The sequence below is a fragment of the Bactrocera latifrons genome, unplaced genomic scaffold (assembly GCF_001853355.1).
Source record: "Bactrocera latifrons isolate USDA-ARS-PBARC rearing strain unplaced genomic scaffold, ASM185335v1 scaffold_8, whole genome shotgun sequence".
NCBI lineage: Eukaryota > Metazoa > Arthropoda > Insecta > Diptera > Tephritidae > Bactrocera > Bactrocera latifrons.
Window position 1 is genome coordinate 897,984 of NW_017537489.1, and position 14,155 is coordinate 912,138.

At 32.5% G+C, this 14,155-nt stretch overlaps 1 protein-coding gene and 1 long non-coding RNA gene across 9 annotated transcripts in view; both read left to right on the forward strand.

Annotated features, from left to right (window-relative positions):
- Positions 1–12,751, forward strand: part of LOC108976793 — a 28,791-nt gene extending 16,040 nt beyond the window's left edge. Inside the window, exon 3 of the long non-coding RNA XR_001993985.1 lies at positions 12,301–12,751. This is a non-coding gene — a long non-coding RNA (uncharacterized LOC108976793). The remainder of the gene's footprint in view (positions 1–12,300) is intronic.
- Positions 1–14,155, forward strand: part of LOC108976791 (protein alan shepard) — a 536,538-nt gene that overhangs the window by 473,464 nt on the left and 48,919 nt on the right. The gene's annotated exons all lie outside the window — the stretch shown is intronic.

Below are 14,155 nucleotides of genomic sequence, written 5' to 3' on the forward strand. Positions count from 1 at the left end.
ACGTCTACGATAGTCACCAAACAATAAGATCATATGATGCTAAAAATTAAAACAAATTGCTTTCAAAATGTTGAAAGGCTTGAAGTTAGTAGCATATACAACTTCCACGGTCAGGTAGATTCGTCGTCATGTGAATTCTTTCGCCAAAACCGTGAAATTAATTTTTGAAAAACTCTCTGGGTCAGACAAAACCGTTCATCAACTCCTGTTGTCCCAGTGTTTTCTGCTGGGCTTGATAGTTTTTAGTCTGATGGTTTTAAACTAATTATTATTTTACTTTCTCTTTATCTCTGCAACAATGAGCAGTAGTATTATTACTATTACCTAGACAGTTCTTAATAAATTATAGTTCAAACATTTTGACAACCAATCATTTTCAACCAAATTCTGTCCCTGATGTGTTCTTGAGTGCGCCACTGCTAGTGCAACGTAGTCGACTTTTCGGCAATAGATTTCAGCTTCAGGACATTCAAACCAATAAAACGCGTTTCCCCAATCTTCATTGTCCCGTTATAACAAGACATAAACTTTAATCTTTAAAAATATAACAAAATGGCGGTGATTTAAAAAAGTGCAGTTTTGATCATGTTTTTCAAGCTAAACAAGAATAATACTGTAAGAAATCGGAAAAAAAAATTTAAAACTCGTGTTGATATGAAATAGTTTTCTGATCAGTTATTACTGACTGATTTACAGATTTCGAATGCATTTTGTAATTATATCAGAATCGTGCTAAAAGGAGAGAATACTTTTTCAAATAAATACTTAATAGATCGTGTTTCTAGTTATATTTACATTAGAAAAATGCACAAAAAGTAGATTTTTTCACATTGCGAAGAAGAAGGGACCCTCTTAAGTTATATATCGTCACCAAAACAAACGTATCATTGAAAGAAATCGAAAATCGCTGTCAGATATAATAACCAATACATAATCATTTTATAATTAAAACTCATATTTTGTTTCAATATTGTTTTTCCTTCTTCTATAAGCTTATGAAAATTGATGTTACGTTATTTTGCATTTTAGGTGACAATATAGATTTAGTTATACCAGACATATACAAACCATATATGTACGTATGCATACATGTTATCTACTGTTAGAATTTAACAAAAAGCCACCCGCCGCATATACTTATTTTTGACAGACTTCATTTCCTCACCGCATAATTAATTCTACATAAATATAAAATAATAACTGAAAACAAAGCAATCAGATATAGCCATATACATATGTATGTATAAAAACAAAAAAGAATTGAATGCCAGCAATGCCATTATTTATAATAAAATAACGCCCGCATACGAGTATGGCATTTCTGCGTGCAACAACCTCCGATATCACATCTATGTTTGTATGCATGCATGTATGTATGTCGAGTGCATTGCATACGAATGTGCAATCTGCTGGTCATTTCGCCATTGCATTATCTAGTATATTTACATTTACAAGCTATTGTTTCACAATTATAAATAAGTGCTCATATCTTTCATAGAATTCTGCATTTAAATGCACACGCACATACACACACACAAACGCAGGCATTTGCATGTTTTGCGCGCGATTGATGCGAATTATTTTATTTGACGCCCCAATAGCACCGTAGCGATGTGGCGATGCGGCGATGTGGCAACGTGTCGGATTTTATGCGAGCGAACGTCAATGGATGCCACATAATAGGCTTATAAGTGTTACTTCCGTTGCACGAAATGCCACCGACACCAAACAACAAAGCATAGGCGTAGGCGGTATTAGTGACACATGCGTTGGCATAAATACACAATTATCTATAGCATCTATAGCAACTACTCACACATTTATATTGTATATATATGTCCATACTTATATATAGTATATATTATGTGCTTTAATTTTGTATGCAGTCGACCAGTCGCAGACAGTAGACAAAAAAACTATGGACATGTTTATTTATTTTTTCAATAAATGCATGCGTTTCTCTTTACAGCTTATGCTTATATGCATATGTATGTGTGTGATTAAATTAGTAGCCATAGACAATGCAGAAACGCATCATAATAAGAATATAATGAAATATTATATAGTTCTCTATTGACTTTATTTATAGCATACGGCATATAGATTGACTAACGGTTCAGAAAAGAAATATTTTTGGATTATTTATAAAATATATAAACTAACAGTCTGACACATAAATTAATGATTTACTTTCTTCTCTGAATATAGCACTGATGCCTTACATTAGAATTGCTTAATTAGGAACTCTCGGCTCTTTCACTGATCTCCGCACACCAACCCTATCTGATTGCAAAGTGCTTTTAGATTTTAATTGTTACTAACAATATTACATATATATTACGTTCTCATGACACGCCTCAATACGACTAAAAATATGCGTAAAGGTACACCTTTTCAAAAAAATACGGCTTTATCCGGACGAATCAACTACGAACGAATTTCATACCCAAAATATCCAACAAAATCATTCGAACGGGCTCTTGAGACTTGTTGAGCTCTCTTGCCATCTCTCTAACATTTTTCTGCAGATTTTCAAGCACCATATCATTCACTTTTTTAATAATGGCGCTAAGTCGCATGACTTCGCGACCATTTGACAGAGCCATTTCTCGAAATTAACGCGTCGCCAAGCTTCGCAAGCAATGTATTCATGATTACGCACCGTCTTCTTGGAAATAGAGATCGTCCGCGTCGATTTCATCCAATTCAGGGAAAAAAGTCGGTCAACATCGTGCTATGATGCCCACTATTGATGGTAACGGTATTTCCCGCCTCATTTCGAAAGAAATAAAGAGCGATAATGCAATCAAGCCCATATTTGAGGATGCAATTGGGTTCGTGAACCTCACGAGAATTTGACTCAACTCAAAAGCGACAATTTTGTTTGTTGACGAAAACATTAACACAGTAATGAGAGAAGACCGTGTTTTGTGCAAACAACTATTGCAATAACCACCGAAGAATATGAATTTGCATACCAAATGAAATGTGACATGATGAAATAGCAAACTTTACTGAGCACTCTGACAAAATTTGTCTCAAATCCGTTAAAAAAATGGCCGCCCCAGCTCTCGGAATCCCGTCATTGTTATTTTTAGACGCTTCAGCGTTACATTAGCCCTGAAATGTTTTTTTAATACTGACAATCCTTTATGCCTCCCAAAAATATGATTTTTTTAGGGCAAATTCAACTTTAATGAAAATTCGATACACCAATATTATGGAAGCTTTATCATTGATAACGGATGCGAAATTAAAGTCCCCAGAATATTCCCCTGAAAACTAGTGATTAAAAGAAGAAATTCGATGATCGCATCGGTAACATTAAAGGTCATATAAATGGTCAGTACTGGAAGGTGTTTTGTAACTTCTCTGACGCCATTATTTCTTGTACAAGTCTTAAAATCTTTGCCTCTATAAACAGTAACAACTTTGTGACTGCTTCAGATCATCGAAAACCTATGTTTATAGTTTGATTAGGTTTGAGAAATAGGGAAGCAGAGTTCCACATTTTTACCTCACTTATATCGTTGAATTCGACATTAATAGGTACTTCATATTTGATAAACTACACAGCACCACAACAAAACATAACAAATAACATATTTTTCGCTTATTTTCTCAGCCATTACCTCTTCATTGGCCTTAATTTCTTTCTCTTGAGGTCTAAGTAGAAGAAAAACTAGCTGAAATCTGTATAGTTTTTTGACGATTTTTTTTAAATTTGGGACTAGGTGAAATAGTCGATTCTGATCCCACAAAGCTCATACTTTGCATAGGGCTTTCGCATACCCAAATATTCATAAATAATAGTCCAATATATATTTTTTACATCTTTGAAGTGTCAGCTTACTTGGTGAACTCCATTTTCAAGCCATCCAAAATAATTAAATAATTAATTTTTTTTGATATTTTAATAATTTTGAACATAACAGTATGTCGCCTAAGACTTTGTGCGTTCATAGTCTAAAAAAGTACTTAAGAATGATTTTTCGCCTAGAGATCAAGCAATTTTTTTCTTTTTCTCAAAAAATTTGTTTCACAGCGAAATGCAATATATATGTAATTTCCTATAGTGCCTAGATGGAATAAAGAAGATAATGGGAAGGCAAATTGGCAAATATCTAAAATAAGCAAATGATGCAAAAACATAGTCTATCCCTCCCCAACAACAACTTCAGCCGCGATACAAACTAGGCTCTGACACACCGAGCAAAGGCGATATAATTTTATAATAATAAGGGCAGCCTCTAAACTTGGCTCAAATGCAGTCAGCATTATCCTTCTCATCTTACACTTGTTGATTACCGAAACCAAAATAAACAATGAAATGAACAAATGAAATGTAAGGTCTTTTTCTCAAAAATGCCGTATCCAGCAACCTCAACGATGTCTTTTGAAGATTCTCTAACTACATAACATGTGGATGAAATTCTAAGAGAGCCTTCTCTTAAAAATCGTCTCCTGTTTACAATAACTCTCGTAAACCTATATCAATTGCGTTTCTGTTTCTGTTTTGTCATAACTGAAGTATAAATTTCCGCTGTTATTATAAAATTTGTATATTTATATGTATTTATGTCATACAGTCATCAAATAAATTGATTAAATGGATTTTTTCCATTATAAATTTTTGCTTATTAATTAATTTATGTCACAAAATCTCAACGAGAGATGACATACAATTTAAACTTTAAACCCTAACAGCTGGCCCAAGTGAAAATCAAATAAAAGTCGTAATTTTTCCCATAGCACCAATTATACTGGCGTAGTTCTATAAACTCTGCCGTTCAGCATTTCAGGGTTAAAGTAGGATGAACTCATTTTTCTCGGCATCCCTTTGTTGTTGGCATTGTTGTTGATATGGTTATTGTTGTGATGGTAATTTTACTCTTACTGTTTTACAGTCACTGCTTAATTAATTTTTTGCTCAATATATATGTGTTTGAGTGTGTGTGTACATGTGACTTCTTTGATATTGTGACAATTTAATGCCAACCGGACAATCTCAATGAAAGTGAGCGCGTCATCAACACTCGCCTTTGTCGTGTTGCTGCGCTATAGTATTCAATATCTGTTGGGGTTTTTGTTTTCAAAACTTGCTGCGGCACAGTGGGCTGAATCATCAATGTGTTTATCAGCGCTTGCGAAAGTTCGTTTGTGTGTGTGTAGGCATGTAATGGAATTACAAGCGGTGTTGCCAGTTGGCTAGAATTATTTGGTGATTATTTGGTACTTGTTTTGGAAATATAATAATACCGTTAATTTTTTATTCTTTTTGTGAGTGATTTATTACTTTTACGAAATTTTATACATTTTTCATTATGTATCTTTTTTTAGTTTATTTAGAGTTAACCAAAATATTTTATATTTTTTATTATTATATAAAAATATTATATATTTTATTTATTTTTTTTTTTTTGTTGAAATTTTAGTACGTCTTTTATATTTTTATTAATTATTTTTTTTTTTTATAAATAATTGACGTAAGTTGTTTTTATTTGAGAGATTGTACATTCAAAATTTTTTTAAATATTTTTCAGTTAATTTTTAATGAAATATTTAAATTAGCTTTGAATAGGTATTCAACTAAATCCAAAAACTTAAATCTTTTTGCGGTAACCAAAGCGTTGAATCCGCGCCATAATATTCAAATTGGAATTATTTTTTGCATTTCACAAAATGTATTTCAACGAAATACCGTAATAATTCAAAAATTTACATTTTGTGAAAACTCATGGGAAAAAAAAATTTATTGCATGCGATTTTTGCTGAAAATTTAACAAAAAAAAATTTTTCTCTGGTGGCAACACCCAAAACAAGCATTCACTCGCATGCATGCATATGTATTTGTATACTATTCTCCCGTCGTCGTCGTCTGAATTGAAAATCTTCCAACTGCCAACATAAATGCAGCGTCGGCGCTTTGTTGTTAGTTTAAACGTGCGATTAGTCACAGCGACTGGATATCCGCACTTGCAAACTCACGCAAGTACACACACACATGTGGCAACGACAGTTTGAATTACATATGTTTGTATGTGTAAGCAGCATTTTCATTTGCAAAGCCGACACACTAATGTGCTGCGTGGGATTGCTGCCAGCGACCACAAAGCACGCACACATAAGATCTTTCATGCATACATTCACACATACATATGCACACACGCACACATATATTGATATGTCAGTCACTTTGTGCCGGCAACAGGAAGGCGGTTCATTGTATGCACTGCCACGAAGCGTTGGTATCTTTACAGAACATCGTAACTGCTATTTAAGCATACACACCCACACATACAAGCAAATGTGTGTGTAGTTAGTCAATGCTGTCACTTTCGCTGCTCTGCTAACACGTGGGAAATTCCCCTGCACATAAGTATATTAGATTTACCGCCACATGAATGTCACGGCAGCGATCGTGTGCACTGAAATTTCCAATATCTCACGAAATGTGATGGACAACAAACGTTCAGTACTCAGACGGAATTTCTAAAGACCACGCGAGGAATGTGATTGGGTTTATGGTGAACTTGAAAAAGATTGCGAAAATTAATTCACAGCCATACAATATATAAGTCTCCATGTAGACATATACATATATTGTATGGCTGTAATACTTAAAAATATGTATATAGGTATGCCTATATTAGTAATACACACACATACATAACCCGTTTTATCGTATATTAAGGAATTTGAATGCAAAACAGCCAAGTCAAAATTCGATTATGGTAGAATTTTATGGCAAAACTCGTTTTTTCTTCATTCAACACAGTTCTAAATTAGGTGATAAACTAGTCATAGCAACCCTCCAAGTCTTCTATAGCATTTTTATACTCTCGCAACAAAGTTGCTAAAGAGAGTATTATGGTTTTGTTCACATAACGGTTGTTTGTAAGTCCTAAAACTAAAAGAGTCAGATATAGGGTTATATATASCAAAGTGATCAGGGTGACGAGTAGAGTTGAAATCCGGATGTCTGTCTGTCCGTCCGTCCGTCTGTCCGTCTGTCCGTCCGTCCGTGCAAGCTGTAGCTTGAGTAAAAATTGAGATATCATGATGAAACTTGGTATACGTATTTCTTGGCTCCATAAGAAGGTTAAGTTCGAAGATGTGCAAAATCGGCCCACTGCCACGCCCACAAAATGGCGGAAACCGAAAACCTATAAAGTGTCATAACTAAGCCATAAATAAAGATATTAAAATGAAATTTGGCACAAAGGATCGCATTAGRGAGGGGCATATTTGGACGTAATTTTTTTKGAAAARKWGSGYGKSSYCSCSMCSCCTACTAACTTTTTTRTACATATCTCGAAAACTACTATAGCTATGTCAACTAAACTGTATAGAGTCGTTTCTTTTAGGCATTTCCATATACAGTTCAAAAATGGAAGAAGTCGGACGATAACCACGCCCACCTCCCATACAAAGATTATGTTGAAAATTACTAAAAGTGCGTTAACCGACTAACAAAAAACGTCAGAAACACTAAATTTTACGGAAGAAATGTCAGAAGGAGCTGCATCCAGGCTTTTTTTAAATTAAAAATGGGCGTGGACCAAAAACCATATCTCAGGAAGTACTCGACCGATTTCAATGAAATTCAGTACATAATTCTTCTTCTTTCTTAACACCCTGATGACATGTACCAAATATGGGTGAAATCGATTCGCAACCACGCCTGAAATCTCGATTACCACTTTTAGCCCTTCCTTACTTGTTGACTTGTTGTATTACGATTTGTTCTTTGCTTCAAAATATGCCTCAGTTTCGGCAATCACCTTTCCATTCCACGAAAATTTCTTCCCAGCAAACATTTTTTTCAGATTTAAGAACAGGACATAGTAGCTGGGCCAGAGCTGGAGAATGCGGAAGCAATTCGAGCTCTAGTCATGGATTTTTCTCATCGCATTCACTGGGTTGTAATACATATGTATGCATATGTATCTCAGAAATCGACTAAGATGCCAAAATAAGGCATGAGCATACTATTTTTCCCCTAAAGCAGAAGCTAAATGTTTTTACGTCTGCATGCTTATGATATTTGTACATATAATATGTACAGTATGTCGATTACTATAACTTCGACAATTACAACTTGCTAATTAAAAATGCAGATAATCTAACTACATTCTTTCATATCACACATTTTAAATTGCTCATGCGAAAGGCACTTAGGTTTTAGAGAATTGCTGTTTCTAATTGTAAAATACTGCAGAAATTATCGCAGACGTATCAAACACTCATATATCTATATACATAGAGATATGCTATCATAGACATATGTATATACATACCTGCGAGTTATTGTCTAAATTATCGATCTGTAATTATTTTTGCTTGCGTGCAGTTTTTCCAATTGCTTCTTAATTGACATGGCAGCCATTTAGCTTGCGTCGACAGCTAGTACTAGTATAAAATGCCATAACGATTGCAAAATTCAATAGAAAATCTTGATTGCAAATACATATCAACTAATATTTATACATATACTTGTACTTATGTATATATATATATGTACTTATATACAAACGCAAGTATAAAACTGGTTAACATGTTTGATATCTTATCTAGAGAGTGCTAGCCTAAGCTGGGTAATAATAGATGATAAAAGTCCATTGGTTTCTAGAAATCCTGAAATGAAACCACTCGACTCACGCTATCAAATCGTTATTGCTCAATATCGTTTAATTATGCATTTTCTTTACATGTAAATGTGTATTTAATTATATTGTAATATAAGAATCAGGTTATTCCCCTAATTTGGTATATGTTGGGTATAAATGCTGATAATAATTGAAAAATAAATTCAAAATATTTAAGCATAAGTAATAAGGAATAATGTAGTTAACTTAACTTTTCAGAACTAAAATGTATGCAGTAATAAAAAAATATATAACAATTTTGATATATATGTACATATGATTATTTATTTGATATAAAAAGTGTTCTCGTTTGAAGTGCCCTACATTTTGAAAGACAAAACACAAAAGCTTCAAATTTTATGTTTGTTATCATTCGACAGAACATTCTTTGACATATATTTCCCGAAGATTAGCTCTTTCAAATGTTGGCCACGGCCACGTCTCAGCTGATCCATCCATTGAGTCCAATTGTCGATGACTCTTTCGAGCATTTCGACTGGTAACTGATGAATGACACGCGTGATCTTTTGCTCCAAGGCCTGAATCGTACGGAAATTATGCGCATAGACTTTAGACTTTAGAATTGACATATCCCCCGAGGAAAAAGTCTAACAGTGTGATATCACGCGATCTTGGTGGCCAATCGACCGACCAAAAATATGAAATTATCTGCTCACCGAAATGTTTCCTCAATAAATCCATAGATTGATATGGATAGATAATTCCAGCGGCCCACAAACCACACCAAACAGCTGTTTTTTCTGGACGAAATGTCAGCTCTTGAATCTCTTCAGGTTGCTCTTCACATCAAAGGAGGCAATTTTGCTTGTTTACATACCCTTTAAGGCAGAAATGGGACTCATCACTGGACAAAGTTTGGGTCGTCGGATTTTCTTGGAACTTTTTAAGAGACAATAGGTCGAGCAAATTCAGTTCATGCACAAGTACGCTTTCAATTTAAGATCTACGCGTAAAATGCACCAAGCCGTTGGATACGTCAGCGCACGTTGCTGTGAACGGCGCCGAACCCACGGTCTTCGTGTACACTCTCAGTCTCATTTTCTTTACCTTGGGCTAGACGTTGTGTATGAGGTCAAATATTAACCAATAATGAATGCTGGGTCTCAAGATAGGTGATGGGGTTGCGAATAGTTCGCTCAGTAGGCCGAAACAAATTATTCACACAACGTGTAATTTCGTAACAAAATTCAACAATTTGTAAACGTTGTTCCAGCAAAGTCTTTCCATGATGAAATACCAAACAATAGTGCAAAAAAATAATATGAAAACTTTCCACCCCTTATATATATGTAAAAGATTAGATAAAATAAATCTTCTACCAAATATCATACTGATTCGGTCATACAGATGATATGTTAGTTATAAATTATTAAAGGAAGTTGTCTTAATTGATCTATGGATTCCAAAATGAAAATTATTCGATCTTTTGAAAATTTTCAGACATCTTGGAATAATTTACCTTCCCTTAAATGTTAAAATTTACAAAAGTTTAAAAAACTCAGTTATAGTATTCCATCTTAACCTGGAGTTAATTGTTTCTAAAATTATATAACACTTATTCATATTTAAATATTTATTTATACTATAATCTCGCTAATTATATATATTTTCTCTTTTCTTTTAGGTAAGTTACCAAAATACAATAGAAATATTTTTACGGAAATTGTGGTGAGTTAGTGGAAAAATTGGCACATTACTTTTAAATTCAATCCATATTTGTCCAGAATCCATATTTGTCCAGAAATAAAAAAAAATGGACAAGTATCATAATTTGATATTTTTTAGGAAGTGTTCAATACTAATTTGTTTTACTTATACAGCTTTAACTAATGTCTAACGTCATGCCCTGTCGGATTATTTACGAAAAACTTCGAATAGTATTGAAACATTTGATTTAAACAATATATTTAAAAAATTTAAGATATGAAATTAAATATTATTTTCAACATTTTACGCTTTTTTATCATTGACTAAGTAACTAACTGAAGTTTTGAGAATATTTTCAAAATTTCATGCTTGAATTAAGTGTAATAATTTCAGAAGCACGTACAAAACTATGAAATTACGAACAATAATTCAATTTTTCTTGCAGCATTACTTTAACATTACAATACAAATACTTAAATCAAAACATTTCAACAAAAACAAAAATGTAAATAATAACAGGAAATGTCGTCGTAGCTGCGGCAAATGCAAATTATAATGCATCAAAATCACCTTTAAGGCACTCAAAATGTATAAATTTTATAAATAAATTTTAAATTTCTTAATAAACTAGGAATTGCAAATTAATGCCTAAAAACATGTTGGCATTATATTGTAAAGTAAATTACTTTCCGCAATCAGTGCGTGAATGAAGGCAAGCGAAAACTTTTTGATTTGCTAAAATGTCACATTTGCATACAAATTATTCTAGCAGAAAAGAGATTAACTTGCGCTTTTATACACTAAATAAACATATGCATTTATCTATATATATATATATATATATGCATAATATATATACTTGCAGGTATGTGTAATTGTTTGCCTAAATATTTGCAGTTCACTGCCGCCTTACATATTCATGCACTCGAATTTTTCACTAAATGTCTATTGGCTCTTTCAATTCTCTATTCATTGCTAAATATTTATTTATTAACCGTTGCATGAATGAAAATATCTTTCTTGCATTATAAATTTATCTCGCAATGTTGAATGCACACAATAAAATATCAACACATATATGCATTAGGGTGGGTGAAAAAAAATTCAATTTCATTAACGAATTTTTCTCGTTATCTAAATGAAGAAGGTAAAAATCTTAATTCCCATCCTAATATGTGTATAAAAATAAATATAAAAAAAATCTTTCGACTCACCCTAATACCAGTATATACTAATAAGTTCACTCTAGCTTTGTATGTAATTGCAATTAAAATGATTGACACGTCGGTGATTCAGTATAATAAATATGTATACTTTCATGCCTACATACCATATACCTATAATATATAAAAAGTTGAATCCAAATTCATTGTATTAATACAAATATATAGAGACTACATATATACAAATAATATTAGCTGCGTATGTATATGTGAAGTGTATTTAAAATATTTTATTCTTGCTGTATAGAAATTGATCGAAATATAGTCGTCTGCATGCTTTATAAATATTGTTTTTTCGTATTATATACATATGTCAATAGTTTCTTGATAGCAACTCCTTAAGTAATTTTATTAACAACTAATGGACTATTAGTTAGTATTAGTTAGTTAGATGGACCGCACTTAAAATTCGCATACGCGTTGACGTCCTACATGACAAATACTGCAGTATAACCTTACCTAATCGAACTCTTTACACTTTCCTCTGCCTTCGATTAACAATTAAATTATTATACATGCATACATACATCTCATAAAATTATTCAAAAAACAAAACGATTATTAAAAAAAAATGTTAACAAACATAACATGCAAATTATAAGACTTCATGAAAATATAAGCAATATTTGGCCGTTTTAACATCACAGTTCGTCCTAAAATTTGAAAAACGGAATTCTTAGAACATTTATAAAATTAATAAAAATAACTAAACCTTTGCAGAAATTACACTACTTTAATAATCGGTGTTTCGTTTTAAAAAGCTTTGGATACCCTTGTTCTCGTAGCCGATCTCCAAGAAGACTTTAAAAAAAACATGTCTCTGGCAGTGGGGAAGATGTTGCTGCTTAAAATTTGAGCAAATCCAAAAACTAAAAATATTTTCAATAGCTGAATACGGCCAATGATGAACTAGTCGAAATTTTAGCTAACGCGTTCCCCAAAAAAGTATTTTATATGCAAAAAAGTGGAGTGCATAATGGCATTAAATTCAATTAAAAAATCGAAGCTTTTCTCAATAATGGCTACAAAAATATCGACCTTTTGGACTCCACATATGGATATATCCCCTTAAGTTAAACTAAACTTAAGTTAACTTAAATTAACTATTGGAGTTAAATAGCATTTATAGCTATCACTATTTTTGAAGTTTCACGGAATCTGAAAATGGGAGAAGAAATTGCGAAACTGTGGAAAAAAATCTTAACTCCATTGTAAACTACTAACTAAACTCTCTCTTTCTGTCATGTAATTTTTATTTATTATTTAAAAACAATAAATTTGTATTATCTATGTACAGATATATATATGTATGTTATATATTATATATATAAATTTTATTTAAGAAAAAAATGTTATACTCAAACAGTTCAAAAACATTTTAAGTAAAAAAATACTCAACAATTCTTTGAAATTTCTCAATATTTGAAATTAATATCAATAAGTGAGAAGAGCGCTCACATAATACCGAAAATGATTCATGAACCATATTATTGGAATTTGAGCTCTGACAGTGTCTTCTTGCCACATTATTCCGAGTATTTTACATCAACTCTGTGTACTTTGATTTATTGCTCAGTATTTTCAGTCTAACACGATTATTCTGCATAAATTTTCGCCAATGATAAGTGATGTAAGTAATGTAATCAGTTGGAATTCCTATTAAATATGATAATATAATACTTGGTAGTGACACTAAATACTTATTGCAATTTATTTCATTTAAGTTAGATTGAGCATTTTCTTTTGATTTTTTTTTACAGTACTCTCACGATAAATTGGGTTTGCATTCTATGAATTTGTTCTGAGTTTTAATGCAATTATATTTTGTATAACTATTACCCAAAATCTAGGCAACATTTTCGAAGAATTTTCTTACACTTGCTCTTGATTCTCTAAACTTTTAATAGTGGTGAATCGCTTAAACAACTGTCACAGACGCAATGACTATCAAAATATGATAAAATCTATTCCAAATTTGGCTACAAATCGAACAAACAACTTGTATAAATCACTTGGACTGATATAATGTAAAAGCGATGAAAGCCAAATTGTTAGTTTAATGATCAGTTGCAGTTATTAACGGGCGTTCTAGTCTAGAGGTGTGAAATCGTGAGTATGTTTTAAGACTCCAAGCCGATGAAAAATGGGTTTATTTTAAGAACTAAACGGAAAAAATCATGGGTTAACCCGGGACTATCATCAACACCGACTGCAAAACAGATCGATTTGATAAAAAGGTACTGCTCCGTGTTTGGTTGAATCAAAAGGGTATACTATGAACTTCTAGAACCTGGTGAAACTGCTAACTGCTACGAATTACTAGTGATCCATTAGAAGCTTGTCTTGTTCGAAAATCGACCAGAGAGGACCAGAAGAAAAGGTTCAGAATACAATCGAAGTACTTTGATGAGAGCTGCTACCCAATCCGTCGTATCGTATCATGCACTCATATTGAAACAAAATTTCAGTTTGGTTGGATGGTTATACATATTTTGGTTATCATCCTGAAACAAAATTGAGTTAAGTTTATAAATGGTTATATATTGGTTATTATATTTGACAGCAATTTTCGATTTCTTTTTTAAGGTACGTTGTTTTGAATTTTAGGTAACGATA